The sequence below is a fragment of the Ciconia boyciana genome, chromosome 2, assembly GCF_034638445.1.
Source record: "Ciconia boyciana chromosome 2, ASM3463844v1, whole genome shotgun sequence".
Lineage (NCBI taxonomy): Eukaryota > Metazoa > Chordata > Aves > Ciconiiformes > Ciconiidae > Ciconia > Ciconia boyciana.
The window spans coordinates 107527717-107543011 of record NC_132935.1 but is presented as its reverse complement, the minus strand read 5'-3'; positions in this window follow the sequence as shown (position 1 = coordinate 107543011).

Genomic DNA, 15295 nt, shown 5'->3' with positions numbered 1-15295 from the left:
CTTTTAAAATTTTTTTACATTTTGCATGTGAAAATTTGTTTCTTCATTTCTATCCTGCCTATTGTCCTCTCTTCCAATTTTTCAGAACAATTGAGTTGTTGTGACATTGCCTGTTGAAAGACATCTTTCATTGACATCTGAACTCAGCGAAGATTAATTTTTACTGAAATGTTCTTTGGTCAAGCTCTTGCCTGCAAGGACCTTTCCAGCATACATCCTGCAGTAGTATTAGGCAGACATTCTCCATGCTGCCTTCACAGACAGGGAGAGAAAGCTGTCTGTCAGCTTCTGTCCTCCCCTTGCATCCTTCCCATCCCACTCCCATACTCTTTCAGAGCTTTCACTCAGTGACAGGGCAAGTTAACCCAGCAGTTGACCTACGTTTCACTGTTTCTCCCCAGGGAAGATGTTCTGTGTGCTTAGCGAAAATGGGAAGATCCAGATCATGGAAGGTATGAGCCCTGCCAGGAATGCACAGTCAGGAGAGTTTCTTCCAGCTAAAACACAGTAAAATTTAACATACAACAAACTGGATACATTCATCTTCAAATACTGTTTACCAGAGAGTCTAAAATCTCCTGCACCTAATCCAGTGCATGTCCTACATTGAACCATAGGTTAAGTCTACTAATCCCTTCGTTACGTATTTGTATATGGAAGGCTCCAATCAGTCTTGCCTCTGTTTGTTAAAACAATAATGTGTTGGCAGCATAATAAACTGGGGATAGTTATGTTTAGATAGCAATTTTACATAAGTAAGCATTTTTCCTTTTGTAATCCATCGAGTTTAGTGTGTAATCTAATCATATTGCAGATCTTACATAGTCAGAATTTTCAAGCTTGCAACCTAAAAGTTGGTTCTTCAAATACAAGTTTAAGTCACCTAAACATACTGCCTGCTTTTAGAACTGCTGAGTTATTCAATCCTAGTGCAATTTACAGGTGATTGGTATCTTTGCTTATACTTTTGTTAAAAAAATACACATCTAGGGACCTTGTTCAGTGCATCCATAACAAGTGCATACAGCCCCAAGGCTTGGAAGACTCCATTTTTATCATAGAGCAACTCCAGCCTCCAGCAACTTTCTATACTGTCTGTATTTAACAATTAACAATCAGAGTTTATTGGTATTCTGTAAAAAATATAATGGGATACCAGTTTGTACCAGCTATTAACGGTGAGCCTGCTTTCAGATACCTGCCTGTTCATGTAAAAAGAGAATCATGCCAACTAGAATTTTTCTATCTGACAGATTTCAATCCTCTCTTTTGATTTTTTCTGTTTTATTTTCTTCCGAAAACTCTTTAGAAAATGCTTGCTCTGAAGTTATTGAAAGGGCCGGTCTTTGTGTGCTGGAGTTTTCATAATAAAAATAAAAACATATATGCACACACACAAAATAATTGAAGGAGAAAAAAAAATTTAAAAGTGTGAGAATGCTCCTTGAGGTTTTAAGCCCAACAACTTAATTTTTTTGTTTTAATCTTATTCCATTCTTGGTATCTTATCCCCTGTATAGTGTTAAAGTATTAGAACTAGAAGAAAACTTGCTACTCTTAAATGCAGGAAAATGACATGTGTTTTACAGGTCCTTTATCTGAATTAAGCTCATATGTTTCTGTAAATGTTGAGGTAGTAATAACTTCAGCTTGGACTTGGCATGTCATCCATCTTTTCTCCCCTCCCTTTTTGGAACTTGACTTCATTAAGGATGACATTTCTATGCACTAATATATAACACAACATACAAAATCACCAAGGTAACTGAAAGGGAGAGAGAATAGAAGGAACTGCTGGTGTAAAACAGCCTTTAAAGTGAGTGTGCAAACTCAGACATCGGTAGGTTTTGGAATGGGTAACCTGTCTTGTATCCAGAAGGGGCTTAGTGTCCTCTGCCCAACGAAGAGCTATACCGAGTGCTAGAACAAGGGAAAGGAAATGCTAACCTGCTTTAACCATCAGAAAAGAGAAAAATACAGAGTTTAAGAAAGCAGGAGAAAAAGTGAAAGGAAGAAGAAAATCACATCATTTCTTGATTTTACTGGAAAAAAGAGGGCAGTGACCCAGTCTGCAGTCCTTTGTGCAAAAGGAAATCCACTGATGGTTTTCCTATCATAATCTTCTTTTAGCAGGAGAGATGGAAAAGCAAGATAGATAAGCAAATGCCAAAATGTCACTCTAAAACCAAGGGAAGTACTTCCAAAGAATGCTACTGAATGGGTCTTTCTGTCAACTGTAACCCACAAATGCCTGGCAGCTTGCTTGAGCTGATATTTGGTGAGTAAAAGTGGTAAATAAATTGAACAATCATAACCAACAGCAAGGCAAATCTTATATAATTAATAACCATTTTAACAAGCTGTCCTGGTTTCAGCTGGGATAGAGTTAATTTTCTTTCCAGTAGCTGATATAGTGCTGTGTTTTGGATTTAGTATGAGAATAATGTTGATAACACACATTTTAGTTGTTGCTAAGTAGTGCTTATACTAAGTCAAGGACTTTTCAGCTTCCCATGCTCTGCCAGGTGCACAAGAAGCTGGGAGGGGGCACAGCCAAGACAGCTGACCCAAACTGGCCAAAGGGCTGTTCCATACTATATGACATAATGCTCAGCATATAAACTGGGGGAAGTTGGCCAGGGAGCAGTGATCTCTGCTCGGGGACTGGCTGGGTGTTGGTCAGTGGGTGATGAGCAGTTGCATCACTTATTTTTTCTTGGGTTTTGTTCCTCTCTCTCTCTCATTGTTTTCCTTTTAATTACAATTATTATTATTATTATTATTATTATTATTATTATTAAATAATTAAACTGTTCTTATCTCAACACAGGAGTTTTCTTACTTTTGCCCTTCAGATTGTCTCTCCCATACCATCGGGGGGCAGGGTGAGGGAGTGGCTGTGTGGTGCTTAGTTGCTGGCTGGGGCTAAACCACAACACAAGCTCGTGAGAAAATCTAAAACGAAAAAAAGTAATTATGTGCTGAATAGCTAGAAATCTTATCTTGTTTATGCTGTGAGTTCTTCCAGGCAGCATGTGTCTTGTATGTTATCTCTTGTATAGTGCCAAGCAAACTGTTGGCAATTTCACAAATAACAATAATATTAAGCTGTACTAAAGATTTTCATAGATAAGGTGTTTTGTTTACAGTAACGGTCTCTCTAACAGACCAAGACCAGGCTGGTAATCAATAAGAACAGAGGATTTAATCCTCACATGCCCATTTAGTCTTGATTATGAACTACACAGCAGTTTAGCTTATATGAGAAAATGTGGGCAAATCACTAGAATCAGTAGATCAGTATTAGTGGCTGTAATAGCACAATTTTTCTCAGGTTAGCAAGCAGAATAAATGTATTTTTTAGAGAAGGGTAGTACAGAGAAGAAATCATTTGTGCTTCATGGCTTCTTATGAGAGGTTCTTTATGTCAACTTAACCACAAGACTTTCAGTTTAGGATATCTCTTTGCTGTATTGGCTAATATTCCAATCACTAGCTTTAGTAATTACTTTTGCTACAATTAAATGCACATTAAATTAAAACACTGTATGCATATACAAAAGTAGCAAATACAAATACATATACAAATGTATTTTGGGGGGGGGAGTGAGTCTGAGTGGTCTTATACTCCACTTAACTCTTTTCGTCTGGCAATTTAGATATAATGCAAAAATACTGAAATGCCACCCCTGGGGTTTTGGGGTTTTTTTTGTTCATTTTTGAAATTTCAAGGAATACTTTTGGAGTCAGTGGGTATAACCAGTTGATTATTGGAGGAAACCAGACTGGAGGAAGAACTCGTAACTTAACAGCTGCAAGTGTTACAGTGTCAGTCACCTCTAGGTATGCAGTTTCACATGGGGACACAAACTAAAATTTCTGGAATAAAACTGCCTTTCCTCTTTGCCTATCTTCCTACCAACACCGTCAACAATGAAGAAAGAAGAAAAATAATATGACATTGTGGGACAAGGAGGCACACAGAGCCAAGGTAAAAGAGGATATTGAGAATTGCCCAAGGAAAAGGAAAGAATGGGGATTACCCATTAGGACAGGACCCAGGAATAGGAGGAAAAAAAAATTACAGAAAAACCTGACAATGGTGCACAGGGAAGTGGACTAAAATGGAGAAATGGGAATACATGCAAAAGACATGGATGTGTAGAATGGACTGCAAAGGAGGAATACAAGAAATTTATGGGACAGAGAGAGACATGCTGATGTGTAAAAAACAGAGGGCTGAAGGAATGACGGACACTCAACCAAGTCATAGTAAATGGCTTGTTAAGCTTGCCTTTGTGTCTTGGAAGGCTGTAACTCCCTTAAAGAACTTGTGAGGTGAAAAACAGAAAAATCAACGGACCAAATAAATAGACCAAAAACATTTATTATAGACAGTTTCCCTCTACTTTCTCAATGAGTTACAATAGCATATTAATAGGGAGATAAAATTAAGTACAAAGATGATAAACATGCTATATATTTAAAGGAAAAAACTTTCTAGTATTTGCCCATCTTATTGAAAGAAACAGAATAGGAGCTCCCTGTGCAGTTCCCTAACTTTCACTGTAGAAGTCCGGCTTTATCAACCAACACCTGTCTTCTCCTATTCAGCCATGATTATTAAGCTTTGCACAGCATGTGGTATGGGTGTGAGTTCCTGATCTGGCAGCATGATGAGAAGCAGCCCGCTGGTTTTGTGTAGAATGAGGCTGTCTTCCTAGCATATAATCTGTTCTGAACTCCGGATCTAGACAGCTACTCAGAGTTGCTACACAGGAGACTTGCTTTTAAAATAATATTCTGCTCAGCGGCAGGAAATTTCAAGCAGCGTAGAACCCTTGTGGTACAAAGACGATAGATATATGCATTTTCACTAGCAAGCTGTATTTCAGCCACGGATTGATTGGCTGTGTATATTCATAGGGAGGAAGGGAAAAAGGTCCATGAGATGATTTCAGATCCTGTGGATCTCCCAGTGGGCTACAATCCAAACTTTGATTTGTTGGTGAAGGATATTTGGGCAGGTTTCTTTTGTTTCTTTGGGCTCTATTCTAATGTTTGCCAACAGGTCTCAATTATGTGATCCATGAATCTTTGAGAAATAGATATAGGGAGTGGCTCAATTTAAATCCAATAAATTTAAGATTTGTTCTAACACTAGTCTGCTACAGCAGGCATTTAGGTTGAAAAGAGAAGCATGACATACATGCTAAAGTTTAGATGATTACTGTGGGTTTCACTACTGATGACAATGGAGTGTTTAAAGAGGGACAGGACTGAAATATTGGAAAGGGTGTATTCATACAATGAATTACACCTGAGAGACCGGAGCATAATCTTCAGATGCTTGGGTTGCTACTCAAATGCTGCCCTGCTCTGAACCTCAAAACCTAATCCCAATAGGTTTCTGCTCGGTCAGCCTCCTTATTTCTGCTATGGGACACACTAAAAACCACTGAGTTATTACACCAACGTATGTTTCTTCAGCTGAACTATTCTCTCATTCACCTCATCTACCAGACTCACCTCAGAGGATACGTGCCCAGATCAGACTTCATAGAAGAGAAGCTAAAGAGTGGCCGACAGTTATTGCCTTATAAATCGAAAAATTATAGCCTTCACCCAGGATGTAGAAACTTCTTATCCCTCCTTTACATCAGACAGCGTTAGGATTTGAGCTGGCCTCCCACATCCTAGGAGAAGGGCTGTAGGCTCTCAGCTGACTCCAGAAGCTGTTCATGGCTTGAGGACTCACAAGACAGTACTAAGTGCCTAACTATATTTGATGGATATAAATTGCCTGCCTGCCTTTTTCTCTCTCCCTCCTCCTTCATGCCTCCTTGCTCAATGTGTTAGACTCTGTGAAACCTATTTTTAGGCTACTTGATGCTCCTTTCATATTGTGTAGCTGTGGTATCTCATAACTGTCATGTCTGGTATAGGAGAAATAATTCCCCTGAGCTTCATTGTACCTAAATCACCATTCAGGATTTAGCCCAAAATTAACAGAACTATTCAGAAACTGAACGTCAATAGCAATTCCTCAATTGTTAAAGAAATGGCAGACATACTGGCAAAGCCACATTCATACTGAATTTGGATGAATTTTAGTTTCACTGTGAATTGCAGGCCCGATCTCTTAGCACTGGGAGAATACATGAAAAAATTCTGTGTCAAAATAAGTGGCATCAGACTGTCTCCAAGAATAAATTTAACCTAACTTTAATAACCTTAACCTACTTCTGTCTTCATAACAAATAAATTATTCTTTGATTTACACAGCCACAGATTAAAACAGCACATTCGGAGCCACTACCATGTCACAGTCATGGTCAATGAAGAATCAGGTTGCCAAGCACAAATATGTGACTCAGGAGACATTGATTGTATCCCTGATTCAAGCACTGACTTACACTCTAAACCTGGACAATTAACTTGTTCTGTTTTCTTTTTGAAAACCAAAGAAAATCTTTGAATGGCTCATTCACCTTGCCTGAATGGAAAGAAACACTGAAACATAAATAAGATATTACTTGTAAATGCTAACTACCTTGCTATAGAAATTTCCACTTTATTTCCTTGTTCTGTAATTTCTGACAACTGAAAACATTGAATTAGAGGCACTTCAAAGCTATTATGCATGTCACATCAAGTAAGAAGGTAAACTTATAAATGACAATGTTTTCCAAACAGTTTCAACAAACAGCATTGCACAGGGACACAAATATCCAAACTTTCTGTGTTGTATTTTCCAAAGAAAATTGCTGACACTTAATTTTTAATGGGCACAAAAGGCGCAAGAGCCAAAGTTAACTGAAATATATTTTTATATATATATATAAATAATTTTTTTTTTCCCTCTTTCATGACATAATTCTCAACTAGAGGGAGGTTACTTTAGATTGAGCAATGTCAGGAGCTGAATACCATTAAATAATAGGGTCCTGTTCCAAACAACAGAATACAGATTTTCAGAAACAAACACTTTAAATCTGTATTATCCCTCATTTGACTTGCACAGAAAATGGTTTCATTGATTTTGAAATCAGAAGGTTTACTGGTGTACCAAGCTACACAGACCCAGACAGCACTGATATATCATCTTACCCAATGCATGGACAAACCTGTACCTCAGGAACTGGCTTCTTAGGACTGTTACACTACCTGGAAGTATTGTAATATAGATGAAACTGTAAGCAGAAAATGCATGTCCTCATTCAAAATGGTCCTAAACAAAGTTTTTTAAAAGAAGAAGTCCTGGTATTTTAAAGTCAGTAGGAAGTTAATCCTATCAATGTAAATATTCAGAAAATCCAAATAAGGAGCCTAAAATAATGCCTGGGTGTTTTACGTTTCATTTGTTTGAATACTAGAGATTTGGAGGAAAATGAGGTAGAATAATGACACCCTTGAGATTACAGATAGGGATTGTTCCCCTTTGAAAAACTCATAACAGCAAGGAAGTGGAATGAAAAGGTGTTAAATTGGAAAAACTACAAAGGAGTCTTGATTTTAAAAAGCAAGATTATCTGTGCTGACAGATCAGGAGCACTGTTTTCCAGCAAGTAAGTGGCAGAAGCTGCCTGCATGAAGAAGTATGCACCCAGGCAAAATCAGTTAACCATAATTTTGAATTTAATGATATGCTGAGTTAAAAAAAAAAAAAAAAAAAAGCTTTGGATAAAAGTATGCAAGAATCAGATCCTCAGCTGCTATAAATCTAGGCAGATCTATGAATTCGGTAAAGCTCTTTCAGCTTTCACCAGTTGAGGATGTGACCCATAATGACCAGACTAGAATCAACTGGCCATATGCTCCAGTGACTGAATTTTTAGGTGGTAGAATGACAAGACTGATAAAGTAATAAATTAATTTTTTTCCCTTGTTTGCTCTTCACAGAAGGCTCTGACTGCCATAAGATTTGAAGCATTATTAAAGATCTGCAATGACCTTGCATTTCTCTGAAAGAGAGATGAAAACAAAGCTGCAATATAAACTCCTCAGGTTCTGTGACATCGTGTATATAGTAAATGCACACTACATGGTGGAATTTCCATACAATAATTTTTTAGTTGACCACTCAAGTTTTGGGGGTTGATGGCTCATAATACTGGTCTTCTGATTTAATTGGGGTTATACAGGAAAACAAGAATCTGGCCTAAGACACAGTCAATGGCAATCTTTCCATGGATTTAAATAACAGGCAGATCAAAACTGAAACGTGTTTTTCAGGGAACCAGATTAAATACTGTGAATAAGCATAGTCTTCAATGCTCCAAATACATACGGGACTGAACCAGTTTATGCAAGTTTACCTTGTTTGTAGAGTACTTTTCAGCAAGTCCGCAGTAAAATGTGAAGCTACGCACCCCATATTGTATTGAAATTTTCTCTGTGTTTCATTTTTCCCTCTCATCATATTAGAAGTTGTGAGTGAGTTTTAAGTCCATTTTGTTTCTTACCTATCTTCCACGTACCGCTTTTCTTCCTCCCTTTCACTGCATTTCCAGAACTAGTTATTCTGGAAATAATGACCTGCATTGGCATGGTTGGAATTCAGTGACTTCCATGAGCATAGAGATAAAGAAATATATTCCAGCTCACCATTTATTCTGTGGTCAGTGACACATCACAGTGTATGTGATAAAGTATCCAGTTTATACATGTGGCATAAACGCAGAAAATACCCATCCACATACAGGAAGAAGAACAAGTGTTCAACTGAGGGACCTGACCATATATGAGGTATGCCCAAGAATGTTCTACCCCAAGGGGGATGAGACTGCAAAGGGCTTTCCGGTCTGGCTGTCTTAGCCCATCAGACTTTGAGACATGCTTCAGCACTAACTGTGATAAATTTTGAAGTTGTTTCACGTGGTCTCCATGTTACTTCTGTTTTTTTCCTTGTCAAGGATAAAACAAAACTTTCAGTCTCTGACAGAAAAGAAAACAGAAAAAAAAAAGCTTGCAGCTCAGCAGTCTTCAAAAACTTTTGCCACACTTCTAATCGTTGCTGCCCAGTAAAATAGATTAGGCAGAAAGGAAGTTTATACAGCAGCAAAAGAGACAGAGGGACAGCGTAATTTATGAAAGAATGTTGAATATTTACCACTTTTCATTAAGTTTTAGGGCTTAAATAACTGCTAACTAGTTTCAGCTCCTGAGAGCTGAGGCATTTGAACACCTTGCAAGGTTGTGTCCCTAGACTTTCATAAAAATGCTAACTCACCTACTGTATTATCCCTGACTATCTTACTGCCTTATTTAGGGACTGACATAGAAACTTTGCCTCCATTGTTCAGTGGATCTCTAAGGAACTGTGCTTCTCTTCTGCTGCCATCAGTTTTGTCTAAACTAAAACTGTAGTAACCTTTAACATATATATGCTAAACTTTATGAGGGCACCTTGAGGGAAAAAGGATACTTAGTGGCATATGCTTTCTATTTGCTAGGGATCTCCATTTACAGTGAATTTTAAGGAGCTATTGTTACTACTGTATTACAAGCCATTTAAATATAAGATTTCAGAATGTAATGCTTTTTTTAAAAAAACCTTTAAAAAATCCTTTTTCTCTCAGGAAATTTGTTCTACATTTTAAGCTCTTCAGTTTATATCCTGAACTTTTACTTCTGATGTAAAATAGCTAATTCTTCTGGTGTCACCAAGCACTGGAAATAAACTTCTTGATAAAATGTCTAAAGGCATATTGGTTTCTATTGTCTCTGCCCCATAATAGAAAGCTACAACCACTTCTCTCAGCTTTTGGCTTTTCCCATCATTTATAAACTTCACACAGTCTTAATCCTGATGTGACCATCAAAGAAGAACTTCATTCTTGAATGTTAAGTTTTCCTTTAAAAATAATCTAAATGTTCTGAGAGTTAGAAAGCTGACAATATACGAGTACAAATAGCACCTTCCTCCTCAACAATTATTTTCCTGGATTACCTGAGGACAAATATGCTTATTTTCTTTCCACAGATATGTTTCCACATTTTAGAACAAAAAATAAAGTGCTTAAATTCAATGCTTTTTTATCCCTAATAAAAAAGGATGAACTGTTCATTTGAAGGGCCAAATTCTTCCTTTACTTATGTTAGAAACCATTTTGTCAGTTGGCTTCTTCAGATCAGAGGAATCTTTATTATAATAGCAATAATCTAACAAGCAGAAAAACATATATATGTACCATAACTTTCCAGTTTGCAGGATAAAAATATAGCAGAGATATATCTAGAAATAACACACTTTTAACTCATGACAGTTCAGCTTGTCAACTACAAACTAGCTTCATATCAAAAAAAGAATGTATGGAGAATTTGAAATACCGCATTAAGTAATTTTTCAATTATAACAAACTGAAGTCTTTCTTATGCTTATCCTTACCAAATTTATGTCACAACAATCACAGAATCACAGAATCATATAGGTTGGAAAAGACCTTTAAGATCATCGAGTCCAACCGTAAACCTAACACTACCAAGACCAACGCTATATCATGTCCATAAGCACCTCATCCAAACATTGTCTAAATACCTCCAGGGGTGGTGACTCAACCACTTCCCTGGGCAGCCTCTTCCAATGCTTGATAACCCTTTCAGTGAAGTAAGATTTCCTCATATCCAGTCTAAACCTCCCCTGGCGCAACTTGAGGCCATTTCCTCTCATCCTATCACTAGTTACCTGGGAGAAGAGACCGACCCCCACCCCTCTACAACCTCCTTTCAGGTAGTTGTAGAGAGCAATAAGGTCTCCCCTCAGCCTCCTTTTCTCCAGGCTAAACAACCCCAGTTCCCTCAGCTGCTCCTCATAAGACTTCTGCTCTAGACCTTTCACCAACTTTGTTGCCCTTCTCTGGACATGCTCCAGCACCTCAATGTTTCTCTTGTAGTGAGGGGCCCAAAACTAAACACAGTATTCGAGGTGCGGCCTCACCAGTACTGAGTACAGGGGCACGATCACTTCCCTAGTGCTGCTGGCCACGCTATTTTTGATACAAGCCAGGATGCCATTGGCTTTCTTGGCCACCTGGGCACACTGCTGGCTCATATTCAGGTGGCTGTCAAACAACACCCCTAGGTCCTTCTCTGCCAGGCATCTTTCCAGCCACTCTTCCCCAAGCCTGTAGCGTTGCATGGGGTTGCTGTGGCCCAAGTGCAGGACCCAGCACTTAGCCTTGTTGAACCTCAGACAACTGGCCCCAGCCCATCGATCCAGCCTGTCCAGGTCCCTCTGCAGAGCCTTCCTACCCTCAAGCAGATCAACACTCCCGCCCAACTTGGTGTCATCTGCAAACTTACTGAGGGTGCACTCAATCCCTTCGTCCAGATCATTAATAAAGATATTAAACAGGACTGGCCCCAACACAGAGCCCTGGGGAACATCACTTGTGACCGGCCGCCAACTGGAGTAAACTCCATTCACCACCACTCTTTGGGCCCGGCCATCCAGCCAGTTCTTTACCCAGCGAAGAGTACACCCGTCCAAGCCATGAGCAGCCAGTTTCTCCAGGAGAATGCTGTGGGAAACCGTGTCAAAGGCTTTACTGAAGTCTAGATAGACAACATCCACAGCCTTTCCCTCATCCACTAGGCGTGTCATCTTGTCGTAGAAGATCAGGTTGGTCAAGCAGGACCTGCCTTTCCTGAACCCATGCTGGCTGGGCTTGATCCCTTTGTTATCCTAAATGAAGAAACATGTTTTAGTTTTTATGCTATTTTAAAATGAGGGTGATTTGGAGAAAAGAAGATATTTGCCACAGAATCTACTAGATTATCCTCTCCACAAAAAACATCGGTGGCTTGAGTAGTGCAGGGCTTTATTCCGTGACCTAAAACCTGGAAGACATATGGTACCATCTGAGATGCCCAAAGTTTCCACCCAGTCCCCAGCCAATGCTCGAGACTGCAGGTCTCCAAGGCTTTTGTGCCAGCCCTTTTGGAGGCAGCTTGGATATCTGAGGAATTCTCTAAATGGTCCTAGACAATGAAGTTTCAGCAAACAAACTGAGCTCTTCAAGATTCTGTTCCTTCAATCGTATTTTCAATGGGTACTTCAACTGCAGAAACTCGTGAGAGACATTTAATTTCAGTTGCCTTTCAGATTGCCAACCAGGTTCCTAGCTTGGTAGCTCTACTGTGGAAAATAAGATTTGCCCATGGTGAAAAGGCACAAGTAACAGTCACATCAAGTTGATGGAAAGATCTGCCCCTGAGGGGAGTAGAAGTGGGTTGCTTTAAGCATGGTACAAACATGCTGTTTTATTTTGGAGTCCTACAGGTTTGGATAGGTATACAATCTTCTTTTCTTTTTTAACCAGTGTTTAAAAGCCTCAGCTGAGAGATAATAAATAACAAAAGATAGACAGATAGATGATAGTTTCATTTGAAATTGAAATGGCACCACACTCTTGGCTTTTGACATGAATACTGGCACCATGGCTGTAAGAGGTTTTGTTAAACAAGCAGGAGTCCCAAGTGCAAACCTAGTCTCCCTGCCTCCCCTTCCCCCTCCACAATAGAAGAAGGAGTTTTAGAAAGCTATTAAGTTACACTTGGAACTAACAAACATTACCATTTTAAGTACTGGCTTTCTTGGAAGCCTGAAAAATGCTATATGTCAAGTCATGCCATGGCAAACTGCCGCACTTTTCAAATGACAGCAGTACCTCCTATCCTGCTCTCAATCAGCTTTCCACATTGACAGTTGCTGCCAAATTTCTTATGGAATAGACATTGTACAGCTAAAACTATCTTGTGGGCTCTGGATCACAGTAACGTGTTAGTGATTAAATATATTATTAGTGTGTTTAGCTGTGCAATTTTCTCTTAATTTAAGGAGTTCATAATTAATTTAAGCCAAGTCCATAACATATACACAAGTCACTTACTTAACCTCTCTGTGCCTTAGCTTTCGAGTTGTAACATGGGAATTAAATTGCCAGCATATACATACCAGCATATACACATTAAATTTGTCAGGTGCTCAAATACCAAAAGAATGGAAGTCATATGAGTGTCTAAGAGACAAGAGATCAAATTTTAATGCATGCAGACATTGCTGGAGCTTTCAGCAGTAAGCCCTACTCTTCCTCTTTCCAGTTATTGTTTCACAGCACATGTACCTGTGCACATGTTCACACGTCAATTGAGAGTTACAAATCAAAAGTTATTTTCTTAAGAGGCAAGGCGATAAGAATGGAGAACAGAAGATGGTGGTGGTATTACTTTTAAATCCTGCTGAGTCCAAGACACACAATCTACAGTTGTCTGTCTGTATGCCAAGGCAGTTAACATTATTCTACTTTTCAAAACATAGTGGCCTTAGACTTTAAAGGGCATTGTGTTCTGGATAACAGTGAGCTATTAAAGTGACACTTTTCCTGCCTGCTTCAGTAGCAAACCTGAAAAGCCTTTAGCTGTGAATTAAAAAAAAATCTGATCATGGTAACTGCAGTTGATAAAAATGCCTTTGAGACATCTAAATTGGTTACATATTTCAAGGTAAAGTTGGGACAGTACAATTTCTAAGAAATTGTGGTAATTGTGGACTTAAAATATGGCTTTTGTCATACAGCATTTAGTAAAAGTACAATCTGAATAAAGTGTAATTTGAGCCAACAAAAATTTGCTTTGTTATTCAACAGTGTGGAACATTCAAAGAGTTATACTTCAGGTAGTTAGTTACTTGGATAATACAGGATTCAATAAAGCATTGATCATTTTTACTTGGCTAGCTTTTCCCAGTGCTACCAACTTTATATTGCTAATATATTTCCCCATTGTTAGCTGAAAATTAAATAAACTATATAAGTCATCTTTACCTAGTTAATAAAATTTGGGATAAGTGTATGTAAAGGCTGTTGGAATTGATTTTTGATAGTAGTGGTCACTGCCATGAAGTCATAGTAACAATAGATTGAAAATATATTGTAATTTGGTGTAATATTGTAACATGTAGAACTGGGCAAAAGGGATCAAAGGCATATATGAATCCGGGCTGAGTTCAGCGATAGTTCAGTTGTGAAAGGAAGGATAGTATTGTATAGAAGTGAAGAGAAGAAAGCTTTGAAAAAGTGTTAAAATAAAGCAGTTTTCCAAAAGTGAAAATGTTGATAGGTTTTTAATCATACTGTTATGACTATTGAGTGAAATTGAAAGTTTTCCTTTTTGAAAATGAGGTAAAATTTAAGAAGAGGAAATAAGAGGGGTAGAAAAGATCTTTTAAATCTGAAAACGAAATCTCACTTGTTAGGTCAAATGAATTATCATGGACTAAAATAAAATGTAAGAATTTTGTCTTTTTCCATCTACCCCAAGTCTTGGAATAAAAGATGCTTTGGTCGAATACCAGCCACCAGCCTAGCTCCTTTTCTGTTCCTTCCTTCATCCAACCTCCAGGTTGGCAGTCACTTCAAACCATATTTTGCTAATCTCTAATGGAGTTACTTTTTTAAAAAAAAACCCAAAAACTGAGAATCAGTGATCTTCACTAGCAGACCTTGGTCAATAAAGTATATGTGCCTTTCTCATTAATTCTCTTTTGGGTTAGAATATTAATTTTTGGGGCTTGAGTGTGCCAAATGATCACTGACAATCCTCAAGCATAGTGCAGCTAGGGTTGCAAACACTGAGTAAGATTTACTCTTCCTCTCCCTGTGTCTCAACCTTATAAGAAGAAGGAAGTGAGGGAATGTCGCCAGGGTATCAGTGTTAGATAAGTGGATTATTGTGAGCTTTGGTTCCTTTCCAGCCACTCAGGACAGAGCATCTGGTGGAAGATAAATGTGTGTGAAGTACAACCTTGAGCACAGTTCTCAAACAAAAACCTGTAACGTTAGAAAATTAGCGCCATGTGTGGATGTGAAAGCATATCTGACACTTGGATGCAACGGAGCAAAGGCCAGACCCCTTCAATGTTTGGGTGTCTGTGAAAGGAACTGAATTAATTTGGCAAGGGTGAGATGCTTGAGTTTGTCTGGATGCCCTAAAGCATGCATGATTCAAAGAGAGGGCTGTGCTAGGCTACTATCTATTGTTGTGGGGGCTCCTTCCTCCAACAAACAATACTTCCATGAGGGAGAGGCTGCAGCTTTTTTAGTGCAATTAGCAAAATTCATGCCACGATTCACCAGTTTATCATTCTCAGATGGAAATGTTTCTAGGAACTTTCTGTGCCTGGGGTACTAGATATCTCGCTAGTGGCCTACCTGTATTCGCAGCTGACAATAACTATTGTGTCCAAAGCAACTGCTGCATTTCTTTCTTCACATAGTATGCTTCCAGATGATTG